Genomic DNA, 15,426 nt, shown 5'->3' with positions numbered 1-15,426 from the left:
TCTCAGGCACTGAATTACACATTGTACAAGTATCTTCCCAGGAGAGAGAAATACAACCTCGGAGGGTGAATTCATCCGCCCAGTTAACTCAGGTCCACACAGCATAGGCTGTTTGCCATCCTGTGTGTCTGGCTTCAAGCCTTGACGTGTGGGTTTCTAAATGCATGTGATCCCCATTCCTGACCCTTGGAGGGCTTAGAAGCACTTGGGGAGATGGAGTACTCTGAGTCTTCATGGCAAAAATCCCTCCGCACCAAGTGCCCCAGCCAAGGCCCAGACAGCTGGTGCTGAGGTTCCCACAGGAAGCGTCAGCTGATGGGGACTTCTGAAGATCATTCTGGGCACCAAACCTCAACCTCCCTCCTTCAGGTATTTTTGTTTGTTTTCTGACTGAACAAATCTTTTAATGTTATTGATTTCCCACTTTTCATTAGTTAATTTTTTAATTCGTATTCTTGTCACATTTTAGAAAAAGAATACACAGTTGGTTGGAGTGGTTCGGCTTTGCCCCTTTGTTGCTAATAAGCCAGAATTAATAGTGATGGGAGCTTTAGTTTCCATTCTCATTTTAGGAAACTAAAAACCAAGAGATCGTTGTTTTCTAACATTTAATTACACAGACTGTGCCAAAATATACATTTAATTATTATTTTATTTTGATTCAAACAGTTTCTGTTCTCATTATTGTATTTCAACAGATAGGGAGAACTTTATCAAATTTAAAGAGTATAATTTTCCTTTTATTTCATTTTAACTTAGTTTAGTTTTTTATTTATTGCCTTTAGAAAGAGAGAGGAAAGAGGAGAGAGAGAGAGAGGAGACACAGAGAGAGAGAAACGTCGATTTGTTGTTCCACTTGTTTATGCATTCACTGGTTGCTTCATGTATGTGCCCTGACCAGGGATCAAACCCATCCCCTTGGCGTGTCTGGTTGATGACCTAGCCAACTGAGCTACCAGGCCAGGGCACCATTTAATTTTTTAATCAAAACCTGCAAATGTCCTGGATTTCAGTGTGTTAAGAAGGGTTGTATTAGCTCTTATTCACCTTCCACGCCCTCAGAGTCCTTCCATATGTATTCACTGATTTGATTTTCTACACTGTTTTGTGCTGTCGGCCTTAGTCAATGACAAGCTCCTTTGAACTTGACACGTGACCTTTAACTCCTTACTTAAGTTTCAGCAGAGCTAGAGTGGAAAAGGAGTCTGGAAACCAGTTGTTTCATTGTCATTGTCTCAGAGATTTCTATTGGCTGCACTAATGCTGAGCTCAAAAACATTTATCTTGAAAGACTCCTCAACAATTACACTGTCTCATACACTTTCCTGTTTGGAAACTCCTGTTTGAGCCAAGGACCTCATGTGCTGACTAATGAATCCTGGGCGGTTCCTGTTTGTTTGGAGGTTCCTTTAAAGCATGTATGATGTAGGTTTGTTTTCACTGAATGAGAAAGATGTCCATGGTATACTATTGAATTTTAAAAAATAAAACAACAACTAGAGGACACGATATATATTGAATTATTAGGAGAAAACTCTGGGGTCAGACTGCCTTAGTTCAAATCTTAACTTTGCAACACTGGAGCTGTGTGACCATGGCCCAGGCACTTAACGTCTCTGGGCCACCATTGTCTCATCCGGCTGTTAAATGAAAGACTCTTAACACACAGCCTTGTTGTAAGGATTAAGTGACTTAACATGTGTAAACAGAGAACAGTGCCAGGCACACAGTGAATGCTTAAAAACACACACATATAATTCTTTTTGCAGAAGGACAAGTTTTGGAAGGACATAATTACTCATCTAACAAATATTTACTTACTAAGTAAACCGTTACCACCAGTTACCTCTAGGGCACGGTGATGAGAGAGGCAAGAGCCAGAGGGCTGGCTTTCTGCTCCATGCAATCGGGAACTCCTTTCTGGGGATGCATGTGCTACCCGGTAGGGTTGGGAGGAGCTTAGGAGCCAGGAATGTCTGCATCTTACAAATAGCTGGGTGACTCAGGGTGTGTCTTAACAACTTACAGCTCTCGTTTCTTTATGCTCCCAGGGGAAAGCCCAGGAGTCCTCACCTCATGGGATTATTGGGAGGATGACAAGAGTTAGCACATGTGTATGTCCTTGAGAAAGACACCTGGACCCTCAAAGACAGGCGTTACCAGTCGCAGCAGTAGAAACAGTTCAAAACCTGCAGCACCTTAAAATCGTCATGATGTTTGGTTTTAAAATGATAAAGGGACTTAGAAGGCATGACCCGCAAAGAACAATGGAAGTAAAAATAAAATGTGGTGTCTTGTTTTCATTTCCATAGTTTTCTCTCCTTTTCACAATGCTTTTTAATCTCTTAGTCTTATATAAAATTCTTTGCTGAGTATCTTAAAGCTGGCTATCTTGCTAGTTGGGTTTTGTCCCCAGTTATTTGTAGGGGTTTTCCACTTTGTACCCTGTCTCTCTGTCTCCATTCTCCATTTCTTCCTCTTCTTAGTAGAACTCAGTTTGATTTGAGGGTTTTTTGCTTTCTAGTTGTTGAGCAGAATCACAATATTCTTGCCTGATTCACTTCTAAAATAAAAATTGAGTATTATCAGTAAAACTATGTGAATCGAACATCAGTTCACTAAAATATGTTATGTACTGAGAAGTCACTCTATTTAAATCACAGTTAGGAATTGTAAGGCAGAATTGGAAATGCAAAAAAAAAAAAAAAAAAGGAAAAAGCCTTTGATATTGTCCCCAAGATATTTACAACCTAATAGTAAAACACACGTATACAATTAGTGATATTTCAAATATTTAACCAGAGAATGGCACTGGTGGCTTCCAGTACAGATGGACACATCACGATGGCCATAGCCACTGGTGCCAGGCCTGGGGCCACTTAGCAAGCGGTACAGGGCACACAGAGGCCAGCTGCTGCTTGTTTGAGAGATTTAGGAACAATTGAAGTGAGACTTAAGACAGGCCATTTGTTTCCACGGAAAAGCCACTGGAAACAGCTTGGGTGGGCCCACAGGTTGGGTGGTGTGGGGTTTCAGGAAGTCAGAAAGGTTGAGTGAACAGTGTGAGTCCGTTTGATGGAGTCTCAGATATGACACCTGTCTGCTGGCTCTGGTGGGGCAGGGCTCAGCAAAGGAACAATGGCCTCTGCCAGCACTTCTGTCTGGTAGAAAACTTCCCTTACAGAACTTACCCTATGCCAGACAATTGAGTTTTTCCCAAATGTCACTAGTCCCCTTTTCCTTTTAATTCCAAATTTTATTTTATTTTTAATTTTAATATATTTTATTGATTATGCTATTAGAGTTGTCCGATTTTTTTCTCCCCATTACTCCCCTATGCCCTGAAACCTCCTCCCTCACCATTCCCTCACCTTAGTTCATGTCTATGCGTCATACCTATAAGTTCTTGGGCTTCCCCATTTCCCATACTGTTCTTAACCTTCCTCTGCCTATTTTGTACCGACCATTTATGCTTCTTATTCTATGAAACCTCTTCCCCATTCTCCCCCCGCCTCTCCCCACTGATACTCCTCCATGTGATCTCTATTTCTATAATTCTGTCCCTGTTCTAGTTGTTTGCTTAGTTTGTTTTTGTTTTGTTTTTCGGTTCAGTTGTTGATAGTTGTGAGTTTGTTGTCATTTTACTGTTCACATTTTTGATTTTCTTCTTTTTCTTAGACAAGTCTCTTTAATATTTCATACAATAAAGCATTGGTAATGATGAACTCCTTTAACTTGACCTTATTTGGGAAGCACTTTATCTGCTCTTTCATTCTAAATGATAGCTTTACTAGATAGAGTCATTTTGGATATAGGTCCTTGCTTTCCATGATTTCGAATACTTCTTTCCACCCACCTTCCTTCCTGCCTGAGAAATCAGCTGAGAGTCTTATGGCCTTTGTAAGTAACTGTCTCTTTTTCTCTTGCTGCTTTTAAGATTCTCTCCTACTTTTTAATCTTGAATAATGTAATTATGATGTGCCTTGGTGAGTGCTTTCTCGGGTCTAACTTTTTTTGGGCTCTCTGAGCTTCCTGGACTTCCTGGAGGTCTATTTCTTATGCCAGACTAGGAAGGTTCTCCTTCATTATGTTTTCAAACAAGTTTTAAATTTCTTTCTTCCTCTTCTTCTTCTGGTACCCCTATGATTTGGATGTTGGAATGTTTAAACTTGTCCTGGAGGTTCCTAAGCCTCTCCTCATTTTTTTGAATTCTTGTTTCTTCATTCTTTTCTGCTTGAATGTTTATTTCTCCCTTCTCCTCCAAACCATTGATTTGAGTCCCGGTTTCCTTCCCTTCACTGTTGGTTCCCTGTATGTTTTCCTTTACTTCACTTTTCATAGCCTTCAATTTTTCCATTATTTTTTGACCATACTCAGCCATTTCTGTGAGCATCCTGATTACCAGTGTTTTGAACTGTGCATCTGATACGTTGGCTATCGCTTCATCCCTTAGTTGTATTTTTTCTGGAGCTTTGATCTGTACTTTCATTTTAGCCATATTGTTTTTGTCCCAGTATGCCTGTTATATAGTCAGGGGCAGAGCCCTAGGTATTCACCAGGGCAGCGCAACCCACATCGCTGCATTGTTGTGCTGTATGTGGGGGAGGGGTCCAAGTGGGAACAATGCCCCTTGTTCAGCTCTCTGCCGGCTTTCAATCACTTCCTCCACTACCCACAAGCAAATTGGACCGTTTTGGGGCTGATTCCTAGGTGGGTGGTTTTGTGTACGTTCTAGGACCCTGTGGATCTCTCCAACAAACTCTCCTGTGAGGTTCAGAGTTTCTTGCACCATCACAACCCCCACAGGTGTTTTCAGTCAGAGGTTTTGAGGCTTTATTTCACCACGCTGGAATCCCGAGTTTTGCAGTCTGTCTCGCTCACCAGGTGTTCCTCACAGTTTATCCACACCCAATGTGAGACCATTGGCTCCACCAGCTACCACCTCGCCTGGTCCGTCAGCCAATGCCTCGCCCGCCCTGGTATTGAAACTACCACCTTGCCACGAGTCCTCTCCGCCAGGCTGCCCATCTCCACCACTCTTACCTCTCTGGATGAATGTTTCTTCTTTAACTTCTTGGTTGTCAGACTTCCATACAGTTCAGTTTTCTGGCTGTTCTGGTTAATTTTTGTTTTTAAGTTTGTTATTGTCCTTCTTTTGGTTGTACGAGGAGGCAAAGTGTATCTACCTACACCTCCACCTTTGCTGGAAATCCCATCACTAGTCCCTTTTGAGCTTCTGCTCAGAACAAGTGAGGCCAAGTAAGTCCACGTGTGGGCCCTTTAAGAGGAACACCTGGCACTCCAGTAGCCTCTGTCTCCCTCAATCACAGCCCCTGCTGGTTTTTATGGCCTGAAGTTCTGGGGACTTCTCTTCCTGGCACTGGAACCCTGGGCTGGGGGCCTGGTGTGGGGCTGGGATCCTTCGTTTCCCAGAGGTGCCTCTGCAGCTGAGATATCCCTCCCAATTTTTATATTCCATATGTGGGTTTGGGATCATTCTGAGACTTTGCCCCTCCTACCAGCCTCACTGTGGCTTCTTCTTTAAATCCTTGGTTATAGGACTTCTGTTCAGCTAAACTGCAGGTGACTCTCAGTGATGGTTGTTCTGTAGTTGTAATTTTGAAATGGCTGTGGGAGGATACAAGTATCATGTTTACCTACACGATAATATACATCTTGACTGGAAGCCTAATCAGAATTATTCCTAAATTTGTGTTAGCTGTAAAAGCACTTTAAATGAATAATTTATGATCCTCCGCTACAAAAGCATAATCTTCAAAATAAATAAGCATACATTTTCAGAATGTTGAAAAAATAGCAACCAAATCTTCAATCATGAGTTTGCCGAAGGAAAATACTCCAAGATACTTTTCTTCACACAAGCAGAGGCCTTCTGGGCAAAGCGGACTTACAAATGTTGAAAAAACCCCTGCTTAACATTTGTTTTTACTTCTTGCCATTTCTCTAGAAATTCTAATAGCAAAAGGTTTTTTAGTCTTTAGGGTGCTAATGCAGATAATCATTAGTGCAATTTATTTGTGTTTTTGAGGTAATACCATGGTATTTCAGCAGCAGCTATTGTGATAAACAGTAATGATAAAGTACTTTTCCAAACACACTCGCTTTTATTATAAAATTAAATAAAACCTATGAAAGGCAACAGCCAAGAAAGGCAGCAGGATACTTTATAAAAGCAAGCTTCTCCTTTTTAAATGGAATGTTGTTCCAGTTCTGGCATTCTGGAATGTTCTGTTCACAACATGAGCAATTGTACCATATTAGGGCACATCTTTCCTCCTTGGAGCTTAAAAAGAATAACAAGGATTCACAAGTTAAATTCTGACCGCGCATGTCTGAAAAAGTTTGCTTCCCTGTGAAGACACGTTTGATGCAGAGGGTTTGTGGACCGTGTTTGACATCCCTCATCGGCGGCAGGGCTGAACCGAGCTGACGACCTGACCACTCCTTGGGGAAACTTGGCTGCCGCGGGCACCTGCCGGCAGAGACGCTGTTCTCCAAGTCTGCTCTGCCACCTAGTGGTCTCCTCTGGTATTGCCTTCACCAGACCGTAATTCATTTCAACCATTGAATCGTGTAATGAATTATGTGACAAGGCAGACACTCTTAGCAAAGAAGGCAGTTCAAACAGAGACCCAATACAAGCCCCTTTGATGCATACTGGATTCTGAGTAGAGAAGAAGCGCTAATAATTGCTCTTATCATGGGTACAAATTGCAAAGGTATTTTTCTCCTTGGTCTTCATTATTAAAATAATTATACAGAGGTAGAGTGGTATTAATTTACGTTCCTATAAAAAAGTAACTTACACATTGTCAATTGGTTTGAGAGGTTTAAAAATTTACAACTCCCAATAATTATTCAGGAAGGCCCTGCCAGGATGGTTTATAGGAAATAAAATGAGTGTGTCTCTTTGGAATTTATGATGGAAAAAAAGGTCTGACATTGATACCAGCCTTTACATGTTGTTAAGCACTTTCACATGTGTTTTAACATTGGATATTTACACACGTTTTTAAATTTAAAAAGTTATACACATACACATATATATTTTACATATTTATAATCCTAGAAAAAATTATTACATAACTAGGGGAAAGGGAGTAAATTTTTCACAACTATTTTTTACTTTCCTCTAAACTTAGTACTCTCAAATCATTTTTTCACATTTTCTGTTTCACTTTCTAACTTTAAATATTAGTAAAAGATGCCAAACTTTCTGCTGCAGTGGCCTTCAAGCATTGCTGACCATGATTTACAGCGCAGAACACACTTCACGTCACTGCTGTACGCACGAGTGTGAGTGTGTACAGAACACACTTCACATCACTGCTCTATGCATGAGTGTGAGTGTGTACAGAACACACTTCACATCACTGCTGTATGCACAAGTGTGTGTGTGTACAGAGCACACTTCACGTCACTGCTGTACGCACGAGTGTGAGTGTGTACAGAACACACTTCACGTCGCTGCTGTATGCACCAGTGTGAGTGTGTACAGAACACACTTCACGTCACTGCTCTATGCACGAGTGTGAGTGTGTACAGAACACACTTCACATCACTGCTCTATGCATGAGTGTGAGTGTGTACAGAACACACTTCACGTCACTGCTGTATGCACAAGTGTGTGTGTGTACAGAGCACACTTCACGTCACTGCTGTATGCACGAGTGTGAGTGTGTACAGAGCACACTTCACATCACTGCTGTATGCACGAGTGTGAGTGTGTACAGAACACACTTCACGTCGCTGCTGTATGCACCAGTGTGAGTGTGTACAGAACACACTTCACATCACTGCTGTATGCACGAGTGTGTATGTGTACAGAACACACTTCACATCACTGCTGTATGCACGAGTGTGAGTGTGTACAGAGCACACTTCACGTCACTGCTGTATGCACAAGTGTGTGTGTGTACAGAGCACACTTCACGTCACTGCTGTATGCACGAGTGTGAGTGTGTACAGAGCACACTTCACATCACTGCTGTATGCACGAGTGTGAGTGTGTACAGAACACACTTCACATCACTGCTGTATGCACGAGTGTGTATGTGTACAGAACACACTTCACATCACTGCTGTATGCACGAGTGTGAGTGTGTACAGAACACACTTCACGTCACTGCTCTATGCACGAGTGTGAGTGTGTACAGAACACACTTCACATCACTGCTCTATGCACGAGTGTGTGTGTACGGAGCACACTTCACATCACTGCTGTATGCATGAGTGTGTGTGTGTACAGAACACACTTCACATCACTGCTGTATGCTTGTGTGTGTGTGTCTATCTTAAAAGTTTTGTGAAACAGTATTTACTATTATTATGTGGCATGTGTTCCTATACATCCTATTCAAGTCTATTTCTTTTCTATTTCTGTATTGGCCCAATAATGGGCTTCTGCTTACATTTTTAACATTTTAAAGAATCAATTCTGTATGTTCTCTTCAAGGCAATGTAGGGAAAATGGTCTAGAAAAATATACACTCGGAGTTGAAATCAAGAACAAACCTGTATGTGTGTGGAAAGATAGGGTCTTCCTCCCAGGACCCAGGAACGCTCTCAAAAATGCCCGTGCCCCGCACCAGCAGGAACCTGTTCGGTTTTGTTCTCCTTGCGTAAGGTGTGGGGCCTGGGGCACTTCACTAGCACGACCAACCCCACAGGCCCCAGCTCGCACTGGAAGGAGCGAGAACCTCCTTTAGGTCTCAGAGAGGAACTAGAGGCAGATGCCGCACCATCCTGTTTCTACCCGACATCTCCAGTCCCCAGGAAGCTGCGTTCTTCCTGGGACTACTTATAAAAAGCGAATATCAGAAGGCTTGCAGGAGTGTCTGTTGCCACCACCTGTTTCTTTCTGAGCATTAAAAGGCAAGTCTTCCCTTAGGTCTCAGCACCAGTAAAAGCCAATTCACTGCCTACAGAATACGAACTCCCGTGACTCGAACACACTAACTCCACAGTGCGTACGCTGCTGAGTCAAGATGAGGAAAAGAGCTATGAGCATAGAAGTGACATCATCTTCTCAGAAACCCCCCTTGGACAGAGGCTTTTGGCCTAGGTTTTTCATTATGTTATTTGGGTCTCACCTAGAACTCCTGATTTTTAGGAAGTTACATATCACTTATTAAACTGTAGCTAAATACTAGAAAGGCATTGGTGACTTTCATGTCCAAATGTTTTAGATATTCTTTAATGAAGACCTTATGACCTTCTGCCAGTCTCTTCTGACGTCACACAGTGCAGCACGAACTCGATTGTTGAGCCTTCGGAGCTCAAGGATACGTTCGGTGCCATGCATCTGGTATGGGGAGTGGGGACCGGGTACAGGTACCTGAGTGAAAGTCTGGGGATAATTTTAAATATGTAAATATTTACATAATATATATAGTTGTATGGTTTAGTTACCTAAGTCATATCATGTTGCCCTCATCACCTTCACTCGTTTTTCTTACTCAACAGTGCGTTATTGTAACTTCTATGTTACTCCATATATAGGTAAGTTCATTACGGCTGCTCTTACAGTATTCTCCTTCTTGTCTCAGCAGATTTTTTTAATCAATTTCCAAACTATTGGTCTTCTAGCTGTCCTAGTTTTTATCATGACCACAAGTGCTTCAGCACACCTCTGCGTGCGTATCTTTTTGTGTGCACATGTATCCAAATTTTTCTAGGGACAGATGCCTAGAAATTAAATTGCTGGCTCATGGTGTCGTTGATGCTGTGAACCGCATCTTTATAGAATTTGTATCAGTTTATTTAGTCCCAGTGAAGTGAGGGGATTGTTCTACTTGCCTAATGTTTAGGCCAGAGCACCGTAATTTGTTGCTCAAATACCTTATCTCTAAAGCTGTTTCTGCCAGAGAATTTAAAGTCTAGTTTAAAAATCAGAGATTGAGCATGGTCTGATTTCTTTCTTCCAGTGTCTCTGCAGTGACAACCCAACTCTGAGGGCATGAGAATTGGAATTGGTGTAAGGAAGGCAGTGTATCAGTTAGTACTGTGCTTTAGACTGCTATTACCTCACCTCACCATAATGTTTCTTCCTCTTCGCCTCCTCCTCCTCCTTCTTCTTTTCTTCTTCCTCTTCTCCTTCTCCTCCTCCTCCTCCTTCTCCTCCTTCTTCCTCCTTCTTCCTTCTTCCTTCTTCTCCTTCTTCTTCTTCTTCTTCTTCTTCTTCTTCTTCTTCTTCTTCTTCTTCTTCTTCTTCTTCTTCTTCTTCTTCTTCTTCTTCTTCTTCTTCCTCTTCTTCCTCTTCTTCTTCTTCTTCTCTTTTTTGAGAAACTGACTAGGGTGTTATTATTCCATCCCTGTGCCTGGGTCACAAAGGAGCCCTGGCTCTAACTACGAGGTTTATTTTTGTTGTTGGTTTCTTTATTGTTGACACCATTACAAGTGTCCTCCTTTCCCCTCCAGTGCCCCCCTCCACTCAGCCCTAGCCAACCCCCTTGGCCTTCACCACACAAAAAGTAGGCAGTGGTATTCCAGATTGTTTCTTTGTTTGTATTGTAGTAAGGACACTTAACATGAGCCTTCCTTTCCCAACCAAAAGTTGTGTACACTATAGTATTGTCAACTGTAGGCATGATGCCATCAGTTCTTACTCACCCTGCGTGATGCTATGGCCATTCAACAGGAACTCCTCGTTTTCCTCTCCTACCACCACCCCCAGCCCCTGGCTACCACTACCCTACTCTCTGCTTCTAAGAGTTCTACTTTTGAAACCACCTAAAAGTGAATAATTTGTCCTTCTGTGATTTCACTTGTACAATGTCTCCAGGGTTCATCCATGTTGGTGTATATTGAAGGATTTCCTTCTCCTTTTTAAGGCTTAGCAGTATTCCATCGTGTGTACATGCCATATCGTCCTTATCCATTTATCTAGATATCCGCTAACCTCCATAGATATTTAGTTTGTTTCCATATTTTGCCTACTGTGAATAGTGCTACGATGAACATGGAAATGCTAATATTTCTTTGAAATGCTGACTTCAATACTTTTAGATAAATACCCAGAAGTGGGATTGTTGGATCATATGGTAATTCTACAATATATTTTTTGAGGAGCCTACAATTTTTTTCATAGCGACTGCACCATTTTGCATTCCTTTTAACAGTTTACAAAGCTTCCACTTTCTTCACATCCTTATCAACATCTGTTTTCTTTTGGTATTTATTTCTGATAATAGCCATCCTAAGAGGTGTGAGGTGATATCTTATTTTGATTTTGATTTGCACTTCTCTTATGATGAGTGACATTGGACATCTTATATACCTCTATGCCATTAGTATGTTTTCTTTGAGAAATGTCTGTTGAAGTCCTTTGCCTATTTGTTAGTGGGGTTATACATTCCTTTGCTATTGAATTGTGTTTCTCATATATTATGGAAGTTAATTCTTAATCAGATATATATTGTTTGTGGATATTTTCTCCCTTTGATAAACCACCTGTTCAGTTGGTTGATTGTTTTCATTGTTGTGGAGAAGCTTTCCACAATGATGTCGTCTCATGTACCTATTTTTGCTTTTGTTACTTGTGCCATATGCATTCAATTGCTGCCAACACCAATGTCATGAAGCCTATTTCCTATGTTTTCTTCTAGGAAATTTATAGTTTTGTGTCTTATCTTTTTAAGTCTCTAATCCCCATACAGTAGAATTTTTGCATGGGATAATATATGGATTTTATCTCATTCTGTTGCATGCAGATATTCAGTTTTTCTAACATATTTGTTGAAGATACTACCCTTTCCCCATTGTGCATTCTTGGCTCTCCTGTCAAAGATCAGATATTCTAGGCTCTCTGTTCAGTTACACTGGTCTGTATGTCTGTCTTTAGACTAGTGCCATACTCTTTTAATTACCATAGCTTTGTAGCATATCATGGAATCAAGAGGTGCAATGTCTCCAGATTTATTTTTTTCTCAAGATTGCTTCGGCTACTTGGGGTTTTTTTGTAGTTTTATATAGGTGATTGAGTTTTATAGATGAAGAAATATAGTCTCAGAGAATTTTGCCACGTTTAAACTCCTTTGCCAACCCAGATATCAAATCCAAGTCAGTCAGGCTTTTAACTATGTTCTGCTACTCTCCAGTGAAAAGGTATTAGTAAAGACAAGAAAATTGTTGCTATAACATCAAATGAATGCGTGTGATTTCTTAGACATTTCTCTCCCCATAGCTGTAAGTCATTATGGGTTTTAGTGATGTGTTGGGCTTGTAATACCCACTTTCTATCAAAATGGTTTTCTTTTCCTCACTGGCATGCTTATCTACTGGACTCACATCCTCTTTTTTGTTTTCACGTGTGAAAATATTAGAAGAAAACTCAAGTGTGGTCATCTGGACTGAGTGCATAATTATTAACTATTAACTTATTAATTATTGTCCTTTGGAGATTGTATAACATAGGCAAGCAAGTAACTACAGGAAATTCTCCTTTAGTGGTTCTTTTGTAACCCTAAAGTTTTTGCTCAGTTTATATCTATTGTATGATGGACAAGGACCAGAACATTTTAAAATAAGAAAAACACATATCTTAAACTTTTAAGGGGTATTAGATTTTGAATTACTGTTGAATTATAAGAAGAACAGTAGCCACTGGTAGAGATGCCAACATATTCAAGTCAAAGATCACTTGTGTGACAGTTCATGACTCATGAGTTTTCTAATAATTAGTCAAGAAGCCTTTAGTCTCCAGGCTCACAAGAAAAAGTATTTAATGAATGCAATTTATAGACCTAGGCCTACTTGTAGGTATCTTTCTTTAATTCTGGTTTCTTTTATATTCTGTATTCCAACAAAGCATGATTGGACTGGGATATTATAAGATTTATGGTGCTCTCCAGATTCATGGGATAAAATGAACTAAAGAGAATTAATCTTAGCCTTATTTCAAAATTCTTACTTATATTCTTCATTAAGATCAGTCAACTGAGCAAATTAAATTGTTATTGAATTTGTACAAACAAAATGGGATTATCTGCAGGGAGCAATTTCACATTGCCTAAAAAACTTTGTGCTTTTCAAAATTACCTTATTCATGTCCCATTTCTCACCTAGGGGTCATGTTCATGGAGAGCAGGGTCCTGAATTACCGAATCTAATGGCACCAGTCATAGCAACCTGAAGCTAGTCGTGGCTCAATGAGAGGTATGGATGTTGGTGATGACAGTTCAGTCAATCAGGCCCCTTTCAGTTGCAGGTGACAATAACCTATCTCAGGTAGCCAGGCAACAAAGGAAACGTTGGCTTATCTAACTGGCAAGGTCAAGGAGGAGGACTTGACTTAAGGGGTGTCTGGATCCAGGTCTAAGAGGACATCACGTCCATGCTGCCTCAGTTCCTCTCATTTCCTGCCATCTCTCTCCATCTCATGTTTTTTCTCTGTCGTTCTACTTCTCAGATTGTCCATGTGAATATAAAAAGGGTCACCAATACCTAGGAATCCCAAATGACAGAGAATTACTCTCTCTCTTTCCGGGAGCCATGTCCATTCCCCAAATCTACTCTTACTGCCCCTCTCTCAGTGAACTGTAGGTCCTTTGCTGAGGTAAAGGAGTCCAGACCATGGGATTGATGCCCACTCCCAAGTACATGCTGCAGATAGCAGGCTATTTCTAAAAGAATGGCTGATGGAAAGACAAATAACAGACATTCACTGCATGGTGTTGACAAGAAGAAAAAAAAGCACAAAAGAAGACAGAGGTATCATCACACGAAATAGAGAACTCACTTTACTGGCCATTATATTTATGTCTAAAAAATCAGCATGACATAAGTGACAAAAATGTGTCTGCAGGCCATGATACATTCCATGGGACATGAGAGCAGAGACTTGGGAAATGTTTTATCTCATTCTTAAAAGGTGTTTTAGATTCAGAGCACAAGGGGGCTCAATGAGGAGGGGAAGTGAGATGAAAAGAGGAACATAAGATGGGCTGTATCAAAACTCAGGCAGTGGGCAAGGCAACTTAGCTGTTATGTCCAAGGAGCTGTGGAGTGGAAATATGTTAGGAATACAGGAATTGGCAAAAGTAGGTTTACAGTTGTAGCACAAATAAATAGTTCAATAAGAATAAGTAAGAATATAATAGTAAACTCTGTGTTTTGTGTCCTCACAATGGTAATCCAAATTTTGCCAACCTCTGTTAAAATAAAGGATTTTCAGAGAGCACATAAAAAATTAGCAAGCGTCTGGTGTAGCAAAAAGAGAAATATGTGAATAAGGGTGATAAGAAGTATTCACTACTGTCACTTGTTACGTCATTGAACTGAGGTCTGAGCCTCCTGGCAGGCACTCAATGTGAAATCATTGTTCAATAATAATAAGAAGAAAATAGTAATGGAAGATGTAACACTTACATAGCACATGATCTATACCGGGCTCTGGCCCAAGAACCTTATATATATTCAAACATTTTGATGAGAAACACTAATTAAATTCTAGGTTGGAATTATCGACAATTTATTCTATTCCATAGCATGTGTTATTCTCATTTTTCAATGAGAAAGTGGGACTCCGAGAGTTTAAATTATACCCAAGATCCCACCAGTAGGAAGTGGTTAAATGGAGTTTGAGCTTATATTTTTCAGATTCTGAAGCCTTCCTGCTACACCCTCAGACCTCTCCCAAAGGCCCTGTGTGACTCTGGCCACACCCCTTGCATGCCTCTGACAGACACATTGACGCACCGTGTCTAATGCCTTGGTGCAGGTCTCTGGCCGTGTGCCTGTGTGTGCATATTTCCTGTAAGAGTCTGCAGCTGAACACCATTTTCACCAAGAGCCTAAATACAGCCTAAGCAATCTTAACAAATTTTTGCTATGCTCATCAAATATTGAATTCATAGAATGACACTTTTTGAGAAATGATTTAGTGAATAAAGTCCATAGAAGTTGGTGATGTGAGGATTTCTGGACCAGTTGTGCCCTGGAATTACAACCCTGGAGGTTCCCAGAAGGTAGAGCAAGTCCCACCCAAGGCTTTCCATGACACCATGGGTGCCTTGCTGTTGATGCATTAATTGTAATGATTCTTAGTTATTTATATATTTTGGTTAACAATGTGTGAAAGAACTAATGACAGTTTTGCAACTATTTATATGCAAGTGTATGTGAGTGTGGTGTTAAAATATTTTCTCATTGCTTATGTTATCTATATACTAAAGTACTCTGATCAAGAAGACAGAGTGGGTAAATGCTGTGCCCTCCTCCTTCCATGGCCACAACAAAGTTACAACTAAATTATAGAAAGAATGCCCTTGAGAACCACCTGCAGACTAGCTGATCAGAAGGACTATGAATAAGGATATAAAGAAAAAGCCATGGTAGGCTGATAGTGGCTGAGACATGTAATGTTCATGTCTCACCCCCATGGTGCATCAGTTCAAAATTGGGAGG

At 40.7% G+C, this 15,426-nt stretch overlaps 1 protein-coding gene across 6 annotated transcripts in view; it reads left to right on the top strand.

Annotated features, from left to right (window-relative positions):
* The window catches only part of CHRM3 (cholinergic receptor muscarinic 3), a 454,607-nt gene that overhangs the window by 424,577 nt on the left and 14,604 nt on the right, over positions 1-15,426 (top strand). For 3 of the 6 annotated variants that reach the window (XM_053912950.1, XM_053912952.1, XM_045196415.3), the window contains one exon: positions 13,087-13,176. The exons of the other annotated variants lie outside the window; for them this stretch is intronic. The gene's annotated coding sequence lies outside the window, so the exon portion shown is untranslated. The remainder of the gene's footprint in view (positions 1-13,086; positions 13,177-15,426) is intronic. 6 annotated transcript variants of the gene reach the window in all.

The sequence above is a fragment of the Desmodus rotundus genome, chromosome 10 (assembly GCF_022682495.2).
Source record: "Desmodus rotundus isolate HL8 chromosome 10, HLdesRot8A.1, whole genome shotgun sequence".
Taxonomy (NCBI): domain Eukaryota; kingdom Metazoa; phylum Chordata; class Mammalia; order Chiroptera; family Phyllostomidae; genus Desmodus; species Desmodus rotundus.
The sequence above is the reverse complement of the archived record's forward strand: the minus strand, read 5'-3'. Positions and strand labels throughout refer to the sequence as shown.